Source organism: Oryctolagus cuniculus, chromosome 5, assembly GCF_964237555.1.
Source record: "Oryctolagus cuniculus chromosome 5, mOryCun1.1, whole genome shotgun sequence".
Lineage (NCBI taxonomy): Eukaryota > Metazoa > Chordata > Mammalia > Lagomorpha > Leporidae > Oryctolagus > Oryctolagus cuniculus.
The window spans coordinates 145,235,512-145,254,840 of record NC_091436.1 but is presented as its reverse complement, the minus strand read 5'-3'; the positions used below and the strand labels follow the sequence as shown (position 1 = coordinate 145,254,840).

The 19,329-nt window shown below is 45.0% G+C and overlaps 1 protein-coding gene and 1 pseudogene across 2 annotated transcripts in view; both read right to left on the bottom strand.

Moving 5' to 3' along the window:
- KDM1B (lysine demethylase 1B) overlaps nucleotides 1-18,889 on the bottom strand; it is a 171,382-nt gene extending 152,493 nt beyond the window's left edge. The window contains exon 1 of one of the 2 annotated variants that reach the window (XM_070074314.1): nucleotides 18,827-18,889. The gene's annotated coding sequence lies outside the window, so the exon portion shown is untranslated. The remainder of the gene's footprint in view (nucleotides 1-18,826) is intronic. The other variant, XM_017350451.3, reaches the window with a different exon arrangement.
- On the bottom strand, nucleotides 13,416-14,385 carry LOC138849701 (small nuclear ribonucleoprotein-associated protein B pseudogene; annotated as a pseudogene).
- Nucleotides 18,890-19,329: the final 440 nt, after the last annotated feature.

Genomic DNA, 19,329 nt, shown 5'->3' with positions numbered 1-19,329 from the left:
TGGGATACGGGGAAGAAGCTCCTGTATCCTGGCTTTGGATTGGTACAGCTCCAGCTATTGTGGCCAACTAGGGAGTGAACCATCAGGTGGAAGATCTCTCTCTCTCTCTCTGCCTCTCCTCTCTCTCTGCGTAACTCTGACTTTCAAATAAGTAAATAAATCTTTAAAATAAAAAAGAGTTCTTGGAAACAACCCCAGAGGGACAAGCAATTAAAGTGACAAATGGTATTACATCAAATTGAGAAGCTTCTGCCCTGCAAAAGAAACAATCAGCAAAGGGAAGTGACAACCAATAGAATGGGAGAAATTATTTTCAAACTATTCAACTGATAAAGGATTAATAACCAGAATATATAAAGAGATCAAGAAACTCCACAACAAAACAAGCAGCCCAGTTAAGAAATGCACAAAGGTAACCGGCGCCGAGGCTCACTAGGCTAATCCTCCGCCTTGCAGCGCCAGCACACCAGGTTCTAGTCCTGGTCGGGGCGCCGGATTCTGTCCCAGTTGCCCCTCTTCCAGGCCAGCTCTCTGCTGTGGCCCAGGAAGGCAGTGGAGGATGGCCCAAGTGCTTGGGCCCTGCACCCGCATGGGAGACCAGGAGAAGCACCTGGCTCCTGCCTTCGGATCAGCGCGGTGCGCCGGCCACAATGCACCATCCGTGGCGGCCATTGGAGGGTGAACCAACGGCAAAAGGAAGACCTTTCTCTCTGTCTCTCTCTCTCACTATCCACTCTCTGCCTGTCAAAAAAAAAAAAAAAAAAACCACAAACAAACAAACAAACAAACAAAAAACACTGTTGGAGATCTATGGGGTACTATCAAACGACCCAAAATATGGGTCTTAGGAGTTTCTGAAGGAAAGAGAGAATAGATTAAAAGACTTATTCAGTGAAATAATTACAGAAAATTTCTCTAATTTGAAGAAAGAAAGGAAGAAAGGGACTTATAAGTACACAAGCCACATAGAATTCCTAACAGACATTTACTTATAAGTACACAAGCCACATAGAATTCCTAACAGACATTTTCACCAGAAAAGATCTTCACCACGACACAGTGTAGTCAAACTTCCAAAAGAAAACATAAAGATTCTAAAATGTGCACAAGAGAAACACCAGATTAGTTTCAGAAATGCCAAATTACGATCTTTTCAGAAGCTCTCCAATCAGAATTATGGCTGATTTCTCATCAGAAATCCTAGAACTATGAGAGAAGAGAGAGACATAGTCCAAGTCTTAAAAAAAACTGTCAGGTAAAGCCTCAGCCTGCAGTGCCAACATTCCATATGGGCACTGGTTCGAGTCCCGGCTGCTCTACTTCTGACCTAGCTCTCTGCCATGGCCTGGGAAAGCAGTAGAAGATGGCCCAACTCCTTGGGCTCCTGCACCCACATAGGAGACCCAGGAGAAGCTCCTGGCTCCTGGCTTTGGATCAGCCCAGCTGCGGCCTTGTGGTCATTTGGGGAGTGAACCAGCAGATGGAAGACCCCTCTCTCTCTGCCTCTCTATAACTCTGCCTTTTATAAAAATAAATAAATCTTTAGAAAAAAGGAAAAAAAGAAAAAAATTGTCAGGGCCAGTGCTATGGTGCAGCACCTTAAAAAAAAGAAATAATCATAAATAAATAAATCCCATTTTTTCTCAAGATAATTTCACAGGGTCTCCCACAAGCCAGAGTAATCCCCCTTGGTTCTACAAAGAACTTTCTTTTTCCATCCTTATTTCTAGTCTCATTTCAGCAAAATGCCATCTAGTCTCACCGGAGAATAGTCACAGGAAAAGGCTCAGAAAGCTGACCCTTCTGGAAAAATTCCTGGGTTTATCAACCTATGAAGAACTCCTGTCCTAAAATCCCAGCCCTGGAGATGCCAGGGTGCAGGGCAAAGCTGGCCAGGGCTCACGTCTGCTGGGAGTGCAGAAGGAGGAAGATCTCACCCACCTGCAACCCCATCTCCCCGTCATTTCCGATTGGAATAAGCCATCTCTCTGTCATCTTCCCCTGTAGATTCTCTGGAAGGCTGTGCCCTGCTCCATGGGTGAGCGGTGAGTGACACTGAATGGCCCCTCCTCTGCTGTAGTTACATTAAGGTGAGTGACACTTCCTTCAATCCTGATTTTCAGGTGGGAAAGAGAGGGAGGAAGGAAAAAGAAAAAGATATGCCCTCCTTGTTATGGGGCCAAAGCGGAGGATGTCATCTGAAAGGCTACTAAATATCACAACACAAACATAGATGGGAATATTCGCAAGGAAATGCAAAGTACCCTCTCTGAAGTTGAATGAATCTTGCCTGGCGGCAAAGCACTAAAAATGAAACGACTCTAGGCCGTCTAAGTCAGAATCAGTGCCTGGAGAACAGAGCAGGTGGGAAGTTGAAGTGTAATTTTACCTAAGAGAGCAGAGGTTTAAAAACGTGGAGAATCTGGGGCAGGTAGTATCGTGTGCTGTGGATTAAACTGCTGCCTGGGATGTCTACCTGCCCTACTGGAGTGCTGGTTTGGGTCCTGCCGACTGTTTCTGATACAGCTTCCTGCAGACGCACCTGAGAGGCAGCAGGTGATGGCCCAAATACTTGGGTCCCTGCCACCCACATGGGAGCCCTGGATGGGATTTCCAGTTTCTGGCTTCAGCCTAGCCCAGCCCTGGCTGTTGTGGTCATTTTGGGAGTGAACCAGAGGGTGGACACTATCTCCCCCCTCACCCCCATCCCATCAGTCTTTCAAATAAATAAACCTTTAAAAAATTGAGAAACTCCACCATAACCTAAAGAGATATCACTTGGGGGCACAAGTTCAGCTGTTAAGAGTGCCAGACAGATAGCATTGGGCAGGGTCTCCCTGGCCGTTCTAACTGCCCACATCATGGCTGCCGGTCTTGGGTTCTTCAGTACGAAGCTTGCCCTGTACCTCCGTTGTGTCTTCTTTCTCCATTCTCTGAACTCTCACCCTCATTGTTCCTGGAGGATGCCCTTTCTTTGGCTATTATGTGGGGAGCAGCACTGGAGTTTTCTTGAAGTCTTCCTTCTATGTAAGCACTCTTAGCCTAAGAATGAAATACTTTTCCAAAATTGCATATGAAAGTTACTAACAGAAGACAGCAGCCCCAAGCCAAGGAAAGCATTCAGTGCCAGGAGCAAACAATTTCATCTGTCAAAGACAAAAACTGTCTCTAACCCACTGAACTGTGGATTTGTCCTCTAAATTTTTACACTCGGTGATTGGAAATGTCATATAGCAAGACAAGGTAATTCTATTGTTTTCTCACATATGCATGCTGAAACAATTTATTTCCTCACATAGTGAAAAGTTCAAGTTAGCAACCAGGTTACAAACTTATGTACGTACATTTTATCTTATATGAGTGTTATCTTCTATAAAGCTTATTCCTGCCCCTGTTATCTTTTTAAATGTAAATTCTTAAGGCCTGCATTTGATGCAGCAGTTAAAATGCCTCTTGGGATGCCCACATCCCATTTCAAGTGCCTAGGTTCAAGTTCTGGCTCTGCTTCATACTCCAGCCTCCTTTCAATGCACATGCTGAGAGACAGCAGTGGTGGCTCAAGTAGTTGGATCCTTGCCACCCACATGGGAGACACAGATTGAATTCCAGGCTCCTGGCTTTGACCTTGCCTGGCTTTGGCACCTGCGGGTATTTGGGGAGTGAACCAGTAGATGGAAGACCTCTCTGTTTGTCTCTCTCTGTCCTGCCTTTCAAAAAATTAAAAATAGATACATGTAAAATAGCACTGATGAGTTCTGTATATAAATAACTGAATGTAAATTCCTGAAGTGATGTGCCTTCCTCAGGTGTATTAAAGAGAACACAGAAACAGATTGTCCAATGGAAAGCACATGAACTTCAGAATTAGGTCAGGCTCCATTCCCAACTTCCTACTCCCTGCTAATGGTTTGATTTGGGAAAATTAGTTTAACATTTGATCTTTGATTTCTTCGTTGATCAAATATTTAGGGTACGCCTTATGCATAGGGCTTTGGTGGGACAAAAATAGACCTTCTCTAGGAAGTAGATATTACTGCCAACTAGTCAGTTGCCAAACAAGAAACTCTCAAGTCATTCCTAACACCTCTCACTCTGTCACTCTCCACATTTAATCCAAAAATAAACTCAATAGGTTCAACCTTCAACATATCTGTCTGCTTTTTTCACTTGCTCCTGTTGCTACAGCTGTTGCCAGTCACACATCATCTTACTCTGACTCTTGCTCTAATCTTCCAACTGGTGTTCTCCACATCAACACTGCCCCTGCCCCGACCCCCATGCCTCAGTTTCTCACTGTGGCTTTCTTAGCCTTTTCCTAATGACTAATGATACTGAGCATCTTTTCATGTGCTTCTTAGTCTTCTATGTATTGCTCTAAAAATTCAAATAGTTTGCCTATTTTAAAAATTGGCCTACTTGTCTCCTCATAGTTGAGTAGAAAGAGTTCTTTATATACTAGGTACAATTTGCTTATCAAATGTGAGCAAATGTTTTATTCTACCATGTTATCTTTTTTTTTGTTAATTTTCTTTAATTTATTTGAAAAGCAAAGTTATGGAGAGAGAGGGAGAGAAGACATACGAGAGACGAGAGATGAGAGATGAGAGAGAGAGAGAGAAAGTGAGCAAGATCTTCCATCTGCTGGTTCACTCCTCAAATGGCTACAATGACCAGAGCTAGGCCAATCTGAGCCAGGAGCTTCCTCCGGGTCTCCCACATGGGTGCAGGGGCCTAAGTACTCCGGCTGTCTTCCACTGCATTCCTAGGCACATAAGCAGGGAACTGCATTGGAAGTAGAGCAGCTAGGACTGGAACCAGCACCCACATGGGATGCTCACGCCATAAGCTGTGGCTTTACTCGCTACTCCACCAGTCCCTATCTTTCTACTTTTCTTACTGATAGAGCTGGTTTTACCTTCTTCCTTTCCAATCTGACTTTCATTCCTTTTGTTTGCCTAATTTCCTTGGCTAGAACCTCCAGTACAGTGTTGAAAAATGTAAGGGTCATGGGGTTAGTGTTGTGGTGGAGCCGTTTAAGCCACCACTTGCAGTACCAGCATTCTATACAAACACCAGTTCAAATCTCAGCTGCTCTAGTTCCAATCCAGCTCCCTGCCAATGTGCCTGGGAAAGCAGCGGAAGACAGCCCAAGCACTTGGACCCCTACTATCACTGTGGGAAACCTGGACGCAGTTCCAGGATCCTGGCTTTGACCTGATACAGCTCTGATCATTGTGGCCATTTGGAGAGTGAACCAGTTGATGGAAGATCTGTCCCTCTCACTATAACTCTGCCTTTAAATAAATAAGTGGATAAATCTTTTCTAAAAAAACCAAGAAGAATAAGCAGCCCTGTTGTGCCTGATCTAAGGGGGAATGCATTCAGTCTTTCTCCACAAAATAACATGTTAGCTGTGAATGGAATCTACTTCATGAATGAAATCTATTAAGTTGAGAAAGTTCTCTTCTATTTCTAGTTTTCGAAAGTTTTTTTTTTTATTATGAATGGATGGTGAACTTTGTCAAATGCTTTTTCTATATCTATTAGGATGATATCTCACCTGGTTATTGTTTTTTATCCTATTGGTAAGCTGTGCCCAATCAACTGATTTTCATATTAAACCAACCTTGTGTATCTGACATAAATCCCCCTGGGTCATGGTATGTAATCTTTTTTCTATGTTTCTGTATTTAGTGTGCTAGTATTTTGTTGGAGATTTTTGTATTTCCATTCATAAGAGATATTGGTCTGTAGTTTTTTTTTTTTTTTCTGTCATGCTTTTGCCTGGTTTTGGTATTGGGGTAATAAGGCTCTCAAAGAATCAGTTGGGAAGTGTTCCTTCCTCTACTGTTTTTTGAAAGAGTTTGTGAAAGATTGATGTTAATTCATCTTTAAATATTTGAGAAGAATTCACTAGTAAAGCTACTTGGGCCTAAATTTTCTTTTTTATGTTATTACTAATTCAACCTCTTTCTCTGCTATAGGTCTGTTCATATTTTCTACATCTTCTTTTGAGTCAATTTTGATCATGTTCGTCTACAAATCTATCCATTTCATCCTGGTTACAGAATCTGTTAGGATACAGTTTGTCATAGCATTCCCTATTAATAATGCTCTTATCTTCCTAAATTTGGTAGGGATCACTCATCTTCCATTTCTGATTTTAGAATTTGAATCTTTTCTCTATTCTTGATCAGTCTATCTAATAGTCAATTTTGCTGATTTTTGCCCCACTGCATTTTGAGTAAAATCCAAACTCCTTATTTGGGTCTGTTAGGCCATGTGAAGGACCCGTATCTGCTCTCCAGAATCAACTTGGTCACTCTCTCACTCCTCAGTCAGCTGCAGCACACTGGCCTCCTGTGGCCTCCTAGAGGCACCAGCTTCCTTGCCATCCCCCTCATACACGCACGGCTTCCTCTGCTGGGACAGCCCTTTCCACCTTGTGTCGCCTAACTGGCTCTTCCTCATGCTCAGAGCTCAGGAGTAGGAGCCCACCTGTCACACTCAGAATAAGCCCATGTTCTCCCCTCCACACTCTTACCCTCCTCGTATTCTCAGCTTACATTTTCTGGATCACTGTACCCCCAGCATTTAACACAGTGTCTGGTGCTGTATAGTAGTTCAACAAAGTTTTATTACATGGAATTAAAAAGAACAAAACCAGAACTCAGAAATGTATAAAATGTAGAGAGGCTGGCACGGTGGCACAGTAGGTGAAGCCACCGCCTGCTGTGCCTGCATCCCATATAGGCGTCGGTTCAAGTCTCGGCTGCTCCACTTCTGATCCGGCTCCCTACTCATGTGCCTGGGAAAGAAGTGGAAGATTGTCTGAGTGCTTGGGCCTTGCACCCATATGGGAGAGCCAGATGAAGCTCCTGGCTCCTGGATTTGGCCTGGCCCAGCCCTGGCTGTTGTGGCCTCTCTCTCTCTGTAACTCTGCCCCTAAAATAAATAAATAAATAAATCTTTTAAAACAAAAAATTATAAAAATACAAGACATTGTTGCTGTCATTCATTGCACAATATCATTTATGGGTTTGCTTGCATTAGGTATCAGATGATGTCACTGTTTCTGAAACTTTGGATACTTTTTTTTAAAAAAAAGATTTATTTTATTTATTTGAAAGGCAGAATTACAAAGAGGGAGAGAGAGAAAGAGAGGTCTTCCAACCACTGGTTAACTCCCCAAATGGCTGCAATGACTGGGGCTGGGCTAATCCGAAGCCAGGAGCCAGGAACTTCTTGCAGGTCTGCTGTCACATGGGTGCAGGGGCCCAAGGACTTGGCCCATCCTCCACTGCTTTCCCAGGCTCATTAACAGTGAGCTGGATTGGAACTGGAACAGCCAGGACTCGAACCAGTGCCCACATGGGATTCCAGCACTGCAGGCAGCAGATTAACCTGCTGCATCACAGTACCAGCCTTGGCTACCTTTTCTAACTCCAGCAAATATGTACTCTCAGACAAAAAGTGGGGTCCTTTCTAATACTTCACCTTTTCATTTGGCTATTTAAAAATTTTTAAATATCTTGGAATTCTCTGGAGGATGTTCAAATTTCAAAGGAATTCTTTCTTAGAGAGCACTGAACCCTAGCACAGTATTTGGTATACAATGTGCATCCATGAAACAACTGAATGTGTGCTTGTTCATTCATTTGTTATTCTATACTGTTTGAATACCTAGCATGTACTAGACATTTATGAAGCCCTCAGGCTTTACAGTCGAGTACAAAGCTCTTAGGAAGGGAGAGAAGACCCCAGTGCTCCCTGGAGAGATGGGGCTGAGGTATGTAGCAGGTGCTGGAGTAGGAAGAGGAGGACGTGTGAGGGGTGACAATAGTCTATATCAAAAGCCACTCAGGAGCCAGGTGGGCGTGGCGTGACACATTACACAGTGGTGGAATCTGTGGCTGGGGAAACAGTATGTTCTGTTTGACAACATTTATATCCAAATTATAAGCAAATACAAACAAAAGGCGTCCAAACAAAAGACTCTCTCAGGATGGACACAGCTCATCCGCCATCAGTCTGAGCCTAAGTAAAGCCAACAGTAGAGGGAGAAGAAAAGAATCAAGGGTTGCTGCTGTGCTGAGCAGGCTGGTGCCAGGTCAAGAGAAGAGACAGCTGACTGTGCATCTCCCTGCTACCTCACATTCAGTGACCTCAGGCTAGGAACAGGAAGGCTACCGTGGTGGCCAACATCAGAGAAATTAGCAACCATCATCCAATCAGGTCTTCTCCCATTCCCTGTGGAGTAGGGCAAAGAGGGTAAGAGGAAGAGAAATCAAAACTCACTCCCAGGAGTCTATGGAATTTGAGTTTATCCAGTTTTTCTTACTTATATCAATAGGTAGCTTTAATTCGTTTATGGGTGGCTAACACTAAAAACTGATTATTGAAATGTTAAAAACACACCAAAACAACTAGAGACGTGCTCCAATTTGAAGAATAAATAATCTTTTCACCTAGGTTCCAGAAACTTCTCACTTTTTCTTTTAAAAATATCATATTGGGGTCAGCATTGTGGTGTACCACCTGCAGTGCCGGCATCTGATATGGGCATTGATTCAAGTCCTGGCCACTCCACTTCTGATCCAGCTTCCTACTAACATACCTGAGAAAGCAGCAGAAGGTGGTCCAGGTGCTTGGGCTTCTGCATCCACATGGGAAACACAGATGGAGCTCTGGGCTTCTAGTTTTTGTCTGGCCCAGCCTGGGCCATTGCAGCCATTTGGGTTGTGAACCAGAGATGGAAGACTCCTCTCTCTCTATGTCTCTTTCCCTCACCTCTTCTCCATCACCCTATAATTCGGCCTTTGAGATAAAGATATAAACCTTTAGAAACATATTCTATCATAGGAACAAGCAGTTGCCCATATCCTATATCAGAGTCAAGGAGTTTGAGTCCTGGCTCCACTTTGATTCCAGCATCCTGCAGATGTGCACGCTATGAGGCAGCAGTGATGGCTCAGTTAGTCCCTGCCACTCACGTGGGAGACCTGATTTGGATTTCCAGCAGCTGGGTTTGGCTTGGAGCAGCCCTTGCTCTTGTAGATATCTGGGGAGTGATCCAGTAGATAGAAGATCTCTTTCTCTTTCTGCCTGTGTGTGTCTCTCTGCATTTCCCATTTGGTTTTATTTGCAGTTGGTTACATTTACATAGGTAAATGTATCCTGTTTTACAAAAAAAAAAAAAAAAAAAAGTAAATAACTATGGCAATTAAACTTAATTCAAGAGAAGGGCTGTAGGTTTATTTCTGTTTTTAAAAAGATTTTATTTATTTATTTGAAAGGCAGAGTTACAGACAAAGTCCTCCTGGCTGTATGGTCGGGACTGAGTCAAGCTGAAGCCAGGAGCAGGAGTTTCTTCTGGGTCTTCCACGTGTGTACAGGAGCCCAAGTTCTTGGGCCATCTTCCACTGTTTTTCCCAGGTGCATCAGCAGGGAGCTGGACCGGAAGTGGAGCAGCTGGGATTTGAACTGGCACTCATATGGGATACTGTTGCTGCAGGTCCACTTAACCCGCTGTAAGTTATTTATCTACATATATTTTAGATGTTAAATTCTTTGGAGAATATGATTCTGAAAATGATGGGAACTATGGAACTATTATAATTACAGGGACTTGACTGTCATTTTGATTATCCAGTAATGATTACTATTTACCTTCTGACTGTGAGAAATCTATCTCATTAATTCGAATTCCCCAGATGTGGAGACAAACTCACATTATTTCAAGCATAGTACTCCTAACAGATTCTTCTTTAACAATAGTTGTTCTAGTTCTACTTCCTCCTTGAAGAAGGACATGATGTAAATTGTAATCATTCCTTCAGAGCTGGGAATAAACCTGGGGCTCTCCAAATCCAGGGCAAGCAGATAGAGTTCAACTCTTCCAAATCCCCTCAGTGGTGGTTGCTGCCTGGGATGCTGTCCTATTCTGTAAGCAACATTAGCCCTTGACATAGGAGGGGAAAATGACATCATGAGTCCAATACACTCCTCACCTAGTCCAATCTCTTTGTTTTACAGATTAGAAATCATAAGACTTGACAGATGGCATACAAGGATTGGATATCCCACAGAAAGTTGTTTTGGAATAAAATTTCTCCCCTTCTCTCATAGCACCCAGGCGATCTAAAGCCTTGTTCTCAAACATTTCTAAATAATTTCCTCCACCCTTCTTCTACCACTCCTGCTGATCTCTCAGATGTCTCTTGGTTTTTCCACCTTTCCCTAATAGAGGTCTCCTTCTCCATTTGCAGTCCTTCCCCCTCCAACTAAAGCGTTGCCAGAAAATTCTAAAACCACAGATAGGATGGTGTCACTTTACTTTTAAAGACTGATTTATTTATGGGAGAGGGAGGCAGAGTGTTGCTGTGGATTCATTCTGAGAGGAGGAGCACAGTAGGGGCAAGAGACACGGAGTCACCACACAGACCCCGGGAGCCGGATAAAACCAGGCCAGAGGTGAGCAGCCTGCAGACTCATTTATTTCAGTTGGTACAGCAGCTTATATAGCCAAAGCAGCCAATCCAGTCAAGGGGCGGTCTATGCCTTAACCAATCACTGCCTGTTTCCAGGCAGTTTCTGAAGCTATCCAATCACATCCTATTGCCAGGCAGGCTCCGTTGCCATGTAGTTTTCCAAAGCCATCCAATCACAGCCTGTTGCCAGTCAGTTTCTGTTGCCAGCAGCCATCTTGGCATGGCCTTCTCATTCCACCACAGCAGAAGGGGAGGGGAGGAAGGCGAGGGAGAGGGAGAGGAAGAGGGGGAGGGAGGGAGGGAGGGAAGAAGGGAGGGAGGGAGGGAGAGAGAGAGAGAGGTCTTCCATTTGCTGGTTCACTCCCCAAATGGCTGCAACAGAGCAATAGCCAGGGCTGGGTCAGGCCCAAGCCAGGAGCTCAGAACTCCACCTGGGTCTCTCTTATGGGTGGTCCTGGTACTTGGGCAATCTTCTGCTGCTTTCCTAGGCACATTAGCAGAGAGCTGGATTGGAAGCTGAGCAGCCAGGACCCAAACCAATGCTCTGATATGGGATGCTGGCATCATCTTCATCCAATTCCCCTCAATGCCAGCACCTTTAATTTGTGGGGATTTTTTTATGGGTGTCACTTTAATGCCTAATAATCCCATCACCTGTAATGCTGTGCTTCTGCAGCTCATTCTTACTGCTTCCTTCCTGTCTAGCAATGCCCTGCTCATCCTGATTTGGGTATAAACATTTGATTTTTACTGTAGGTTCTTGTCTTACACAAAGGTAAGACCTCTAAGCAAAGACTAGTAACATGGGTAAACAGGGACAGGAGTAATTTAACAGTGAGGGAATAAGCATACATTCAGATAACAAATGTAGGCTGCCCCACCTAGAGAAATAACCATGATAAGTGGGCCAAAGGGCTGCTTGTAAAGAGAAGGGAGGAAGGGAAGAAGGGAGAGAGGGAGACGGGGAGGGAGAGAATGAGAGCAGTACCTCTAAACATCGCCCGTGGCAAAAAAGAGACTTCTGCCCTGCTCTTGGCCTTTTTTATGAGGTGGGGGGTGGGGTGTGTGTGGAACCTTATTGGGATATACAAACAGGGTGGGGTCTGAGCATGCGCCCTGGTGCTGAAGGAGACAGGTTCATCCTGGGAAGGTATGCATATCAAGCTGACAATTAGAGATAACAATACTTTGTAGGGTTGTAAGAAGTCCAGCTCACCTGAACTTTCACTGACTGATTAGTTACCATATCAATCCTTTGGGCCACCTCTTCTGTGAAGCTCTCCTTAATTCTTCCCTATTCCTTTCACAGTGAGTCCACAAGAGCAGGGTTGGTGCTGCCTGCCCTCCCCTACCCCCAGTCTGTCCATGCCTCTCCCAAACTTCTGGCAAGTACGATGGCCCCGAACACTTGTTGCTAAAGGTTAGGTCAGCCCGGGATGCCACCTCCATAGCAGGATGTCAGGGCACTGTGCCACTGAGCAGAGATTGCCATTGTAGGATTTCACTGCCATTTTTTCTACTCTTTTATTTTTTAAATGACAACTGACTGATGTCTAGGAGTGTTACTGAGAGGAATACTCTAAAATGCAGAAAATAAAAACTCTAGGTACCTAGCTTTTTTCTGAGCACTGTTGATAGCAGTGAAAAAATGAAAACACAGAAGGTCCAACATTAAGGGGATGATAAATAATTGACAGCAGATGTGTGTGATGAACTATGACTCAGCCATTTGAAATGATTGATGTGAAGTTTCCACTGTCATTAGAAAGTACTTATGATGTGATGATAAGAAGGAAAAGCAAAATAAAGTTTGTGCAATATTTCATCCACACAAAACGTGCATTGAAGCTAAGACTGGGGGAAATGCTAATGATTGACCACATTGGGGCAATTGTTTCTGCTTTTTTTATACTTTCAATTAAAAAAAAAGATTTACTTTTTAATGTTAAAGGGAGAGAGAGAGAGAGAGAGAGAGAGAGAGAGAGAGAGAGAGAAATGTTCCATCTGCTGGTTCACTCCCCAAATGGTTACATGGCCAGCACCGGGCCAAGCCATAGCCAGGAGCCGGGAGCTTCACCTAGGTCTTCCACATGGGTGCAGGGGCCCAAGGACTTGGGGCCATCTTCCATGGCTTTCACAGGCACATTAGCAGAGAGCTGAATAAGAAGTGGAGCAGCTGGGACTCTAACTGGCACCCCTGTGGGGTGCCAGCACTGCAGGTGGTGGCTTAACAGATTAAAACACAGTGCCAGCCCCTATACTTTCTCGCTCTCACTGGACTTTTCAAGTAGATTAAAATATATGAACACATTATCAGTGCTTTATTCAGGTACTTGCACGTATTATTGATAGGTAATAAAATGCATAAATATTAAAGTGAACTTTTACATTAAAAAACTGATGAATTTGTATATGTACCCTTTAGGATGTAACATATTTCCATCATCCTCCAAATTTCCCTGCTTCTTCTATCATATATACTAATTTCTTCATATTCTTGAACTTGATGTAAATGGAGTAATACAGATATATCCTTATTTAGAATCTGGCTTCTTTCTCTCAAACTAATGTTTCTGAAAGTCTTTCTTTTTGTTGTTTTTATCAATGGTTTGTTCTTTTTCACTGTTGACTAGAACTCCATTGTATTATTGTACCACAATTTGTTTATCCATTCTCCTGATTTTTAATTGTTTCCAGTTTGAGGAAATTATAAATAAAGCTTCTATGAACATTCATATGCAAATGAATCTTAGTGTGTACACATACATTCATGGGGATGTACCAGAAGTGGAATTGTTGAGTGGTAAGGTAGATACATATTGATGCTCTCAATTTCAGTTTTGCATAGTGGTTGCACCATTTCATACTCTACTGAGCAATGGGTGAGTGTTCCAGTTCCTCCACATGCTTGCTACCATCTGTTATTATTCTTTTTTTTAATATTCTCTTAAGAGTTTATTATAAACCAGTTTCATAGGCCACAAGGAAATAAAAGGACTATGTACAGCCTTACAGGACACAGGCAGGGAGCTGAGGAGGGCCAAGATGAGTCTAGGGCCTTGGTGGGTGCATTCCCGGGGGAGGGGGCCCTGTAAGGGAAACCAGACAATCCGGTGAGACTCCGCGAACAACAGCATAACAAACAAATAGGTCTGTGGTAACGTGGCCCACAGGCGTGGGGTCGGGCCCACGCCTCTGTGGATCTACTTCCATAACTCTGTGGCAAGGGTCAAAGGAGGTGTCGCATCCCAGGGGCCAGGTGGGTACTGGGTGGGGGCCCCTGCAATACTAGCTGTGGCAGCTGCTGCAGCGGCTGCAACAGTGCCTCTTCCTTGCGGGGTCATCACCTGTTGGGATGGCCCACCAACCCCACAGACCGGGCCAGCAAGACCTGCGGGAGCCTGAGGCATGGGAACACCAGCTGGGATTCCTCTGCCAGCGGCCCTGCCAATCCCTGGGCCCCCAGCAGCTCCAGCAAGTGGTACTCGGCAATGCCAGTATCTTTGGGAGGAGGGCCCTCTACTATCATGGAGACCAGGTTCTCCCCTTGCAGCAGCACCAGGCCGAGGACTCGCTTCTCTTCCCTTTCTGCCTGTTTGGAGTTCTTTGGCTTGATCTTCCTGAACTCGTCACAGTCACAGAGGATCAAATTCATGTGCTTGTCAAAAGCCTTAAAGGCGGCGATGAAGATGCGGCCGTCCTGCAGGATGCACCTCATCCTGTAGTCGATGTGCTGCAGCATCTTGCTGCTCTTGCCCACCGTCATGTTGGCGGTTCTGATGGCTCAGATCCCCGCCGATTCGCTTCCACCGAGGCCTAGACGCCAGCCAGCGGCCCGATTCCTGCCGTTGCTGCCGGAAGTGCAGCCTCCAATGTGTTATTATTCTTTTTAACAATTAATTCTACCGTATCTGTAGGGTATCTCATTTTTGAGTTTTAATTTGAATTCCTCTGATAGATAATAATGATAATTTTTGAGGACCCATTCATATGCCTTAAAGTCTTTCCATTAACTTCTTTTGTGACATACTGGTTCAAATATTTTGCTCATATTTAAGTGTAATTCCTTGAGTTTTATTACTGGTATGTAGGAATATTTTTAAAATACTCCTAATTTAGGGACCAGCATTTTGGCGCAGCAGGTTAAGCCACAGCCTGAAACATCAGCATCCCCATATGCGTACCAGTTCAAATCTGACTGCTCCACTTCCAATCCAGCTCTTTGCTAATGTGGTAGGGAAGGCAGCAGAAGATGGCAAGTACCTGGGCCCCTGCCACCTATGTGAGCAACCAGATGGAGTTCTTGGCACTTAGCTCTTGGCTTTGTCTTGGCCCAGCCCTGGCCATTGCTGCCATTTGGAGAATGAAGCAGTGGATGAAAGATCTCTGTGTGCGTCTCTCCCTCTCTCCCTGTAACTGCCTTTTAAATAAATACAATAAATCTTTTTTTAAAACTTGATGTAATTATTAAAAAATAAAATAAAAATATTTTTGGATGTAAATCTTTTGTCAAATATATATTACAAATATCTCTCCAAGTCTGAATCTTTTCATTTTATTAATAGCACCTTTGGATGGGCAGAGGTTTTTACTTTTTTATTTTTATTTTTATTTATTTGAAAGAGTTACAGAGGGGGAGGGTCTTCTATACACTGGTTCACTCCCCAAATGGCCACAATGGCTGGAGCTGAGCTGAGCTGATCCAAAGCCAGGAGCCGGGAGATTCTTCCGGGTCTCCTACATGGGTGCAGGGGCCCAAGCTCCTGGACCATTCTCCGCTGCTTTCCCATGCACATTAGCAGGGAGCTGGATCAGAAGTGGAGCAGCTGGGACTTGAACCAGAGCCCATATGCCTGCACTGTAGGCCGGGTCTTTAACCCACTTTGCCACAGTGCTGGCCCCAAAGTTTTTAGATTTTTATAAAGGCGAATTTTCAGTCTTATCTTCTATGCTCTTTCTGACTTGTATATGAATTGTCTTCCTATCCCAAAGTCATGAAAATATTTTTTTCTGTGATTTCTCCTAGAAGACTTTGAGTTTTAGCTTTCATAGTTGGGTCTATGATCATTTCTTGTTTTAATCATAAAGGACACAGAACTTCATCTTTAGTAAAGAAACATAAATAGCACACTGCTGGTGAATTCTTTGCTCATGCAGGTGGGGCGCGTGGAAGATTTGGCACTGACACAGTGTGACTTCACCAGGGTGGGAGCATGAGCACCTCAGTTGCTCTGGCTCTGTAGAACATTTGGATGCAAGTCTGGCTCCACAGAGGAGCATGCCTGGGCTTTCTTACAGTTGAGGGTTTGGAAGAAGATTTGAGCAATTTGTAGGAATTGGGAATACATAGACTTGTCCAATAGCCCCTCTCCAGGGCTCTGATTCACTCCTACACTGACTACTTCTGCAGTCACAGTATAGATACAGGTGGGAGCTGACTCCCTGATACCTTTCCATGTAGATACCCCTAGAGCTAGGAGGTGTGAAGGGGTGGTGGTGGTGGTCAACGAAGCTGAATCGTATCATTAGTTATGACGAGCAAGCATTATAGATGTTAGCCACGTCTCTAGTGTGGAAAGACATTGAGAGCAACAACCAGAACTCAGAACTCCAAATTCTTACATTTCTCTAGGTGCTGATGAAGCAGGTGTCAGCCCACGTGAATTTTTTTTTTTTTTTTTTTTTTTTTTTTTTTTTTTACAGGCAGAGTGGACAGTGAGAGAGAGAGACAGAGAGAAAGGTCTTCCTTTTGCCGTTGGTTCACCCCTCAAGTGGCTGCTATGGCTGGCGCATTGCACTGATCCGAAGCTAGGAGTCAGGTGCTTCCTCCTGGTCTCCCATGCGGGTGCAGGGCCCAAGGACTTGGGCCGTCCTCTCCTGCCTTCCCAGGCCACAGCAGAGAGCTGGACTGGAAGAGGAGCAACCCGGACAGAACCCGGCACCCTGACCGGGACTAGAACCCTGTGCGCCGGCGCCGCAGGCGGAGGATTAGCCTAGTGAGTTTTCTAAGGGAGGTGTATGCACAGCACACAAGGCCAGCTGCAGGGATATTTTAGGACAGCAAGGCCTTTTGTCCTGGTCTCATTATTCTGTCCCAGTGACCTGGACTGGACCTCATATGTTGCATGGTCTTTTCTTGCTCCCTTGGCCCAAGGCTTATATTAAAAGCAGCTGTGTCACTTCTTCCAGCCTTCTCTAGGCCAGAAATGGTAAACACCTGGCACAGGCACAGCCACCTCCAATTCTGTGGCTGCAGTGGAGACTGTGGTAGGCTACCAGATCTCCCTTCCTGCACCCCGGCATGCATTCTCTAGCTGCCAGGAGTACTGGCCACTGATGGCCTCAGAGACAGGCTTAGCCAAAGGCAGCTGCCTTGTCCAAGAGCACAACTCTCTGTGGTCAGTGCTGGAGGAAGGCTTTAGTGCTGCAGCCTGGAGCCTCTACCTCATTTGGGATCCCTATGACATTGACTGAGGCCTTCGTTGCCATGGCATTGCCGCGTCTTTCTTCCCTCATTTCTTCACAAGGGTTGTGCCTGAGCACACTCCTTATGAAACCCCCTACAAGCAATCCTCTGAGTCTCAGAGTGTTTCCAGAGAGCCCTGCTAAAACAGTGGCTGTATCAGAATACATCACTTGTTCCTCGTATTATTTTTTGTGCAGACCCAGGATAGATCTGAAGGAATCTTCTCAAAACAGCCAAGTAATTACAAAATAAAAACAGAAACAAAAATGAAAACCATGAAGTTGAAACCAATTTGTAATCCCTGCTCCAAGTCCTTGTTTTAATATCAGTCCTCCAGTACTTTTTATTTTCATTTATTTGGGAGTGGGGAGGGGGGTAGGGGGGGAGACAGAGAGAGATAGAGAGAGGGAAGAGATAGAGGAGAGAGAGAGAGAGAGAGGGGAGAGAGAGAGGAGAGAGAGAGAGAGAGGGGAGAGAGAGAGGAGAGAGAGAGGCACCGCGGCTCAGTAGGCTAATCCTCTACCTGTGGCGCCAGCACCCCGGGTTCTAGTCCCGGTTGTGGCACTGGTTCTGTCCCGGTTACTCCTCTTCCAGTCCAGCTCTCTGCTGTGGCCCGGGAGGGCAGTGAAGGATGACCCAAGTGCTTGGGCCCTGCACCCCATGGGAGACCAGGAGGAGGCACCTGGCTCCTGGCTTCAGATTGGCGCAGCACGACGACCGCAACGCACTGCCCGTAGCAGCCACTTGAGGGGTGAACCAACGGAAAAAGGAAGACCTGTCTCTCTCTCTCTCTCACACTGCTTGTCTAAAATAAATAAATAAATAAAATAAAATAGAAAGAGAGAGAGAAACACTCCCATCTACTTGTTCATTCCCAAACGCTTACAATGGCCAGGATGGACTGGGGGTGGGCTCAAAACTGAAGCCAGGTGCTGGAAACTCAGTTTAGGTCTCCCACGTGGGTGGCAGGAACCCAATCACTTGAGCCATCACTTGCTGCTCCCCAGGGTCAATGTTAGTAGGAAGCTGGAGTCCGGAATCAGGGCTGGAACTCAAATCCAGGTACCCTGATGTGGTTCATGGGCACGTTAACTGGCATCTTGACCACTGCACCAAGTGCTTGCCCCCTTCCAGTTCTTAGCATTCTAGTGGCAAGAAAAGACAAGGAGAGACAGGCCTGAGGAAAAGTGCACCAAAGAAAGGAGAGAGCTGCTTGAACTCCATGACCTGAGCAAAGCTAAGCTAATTACTCCTAACTGTTCAAAGTATCCCTAGGTAGAAGGCAGCTTTGGGCCTCCAGTTACCCAAATAAAACAGTCAACCCAAGAAAAGAAGCTGCCACCTGCTCTCAGCAGATTTTCTGTCTGCACACTACTCCCTCACACCAAGGCCACAAAACATTCTTGGCCATGACCATTCCTACCAGGATCCTCCAGCTTTCCCTTGAGGCTAACATGGACTGAAAATCTGGCGGCCTGTGGTCTAGTTACACACATCCATGAACAACTTAGTTTAAGACACTCATTGGGCTCTAACTTGCTCTTTGCAAAATGAAGGAAATAAGGTTTCCAAGACTCATTCTTGGTTTGCTATATGATTTTATGCAAAAAAGTAGACTGAATATAGATAAATTTGCTCTTGGGTGGCAGTGGCATTATTTTATGAGAGTTGTCCTCTGCCTAATCTCTGTGGCTTAGACAAATGCAGAGAGAAACAACAGAGTAGAAGGGGACAAAATGGAGACAAGATGGGGGAGTGATTATAGCCAAGTGACAGGGGCAAGGCTGGTGGGCAGGGCAGGCAAACCTCACAGTTTTCATACGCCACACATTTCTGGCCCTTGGCTAGATAAGAGGAACCCAATACTTGCCTCTTTGTAGGATCTTGACCAAATGCTTCATCCTCTCCGACCGCTGGTTCTGAATCTATAGAGTAGAATGTACATGCTCGTAAGAATTCTTGGGCTGTGATGTCAGAAACACAACAGATGCAGCCGCTCCAGGCTCCCATGGAGCTTAGCGTTATTAAGGAGTGGGACACTGAAGTCTGAAGGAGAGACTCAGTAGTGCGTCTGGGGTGACATGCCCAACCCTGCGACCATCACTGTGGCTGGCTGGAGTCCATCCCTTTTAGACTCAGAGAGCAGGAGACGCCACTTTGGACAGACTGACATTCGCAACTGGCATTAGAGTGGAGTGCGGTGGTTTTCTTCAGGGCAGGATGAAGGTAAATAAAAACACAGGTGCTGTGTAGATGTAACTTCCTTTCCCTACCTCTGAAACCACACTTACGAGTTGTCTATTGCTGCCTAAAAATTATCACCACCTCAATGACTTAAACGAAGACAAACTCATTGATCTCACAGTCTGGGTA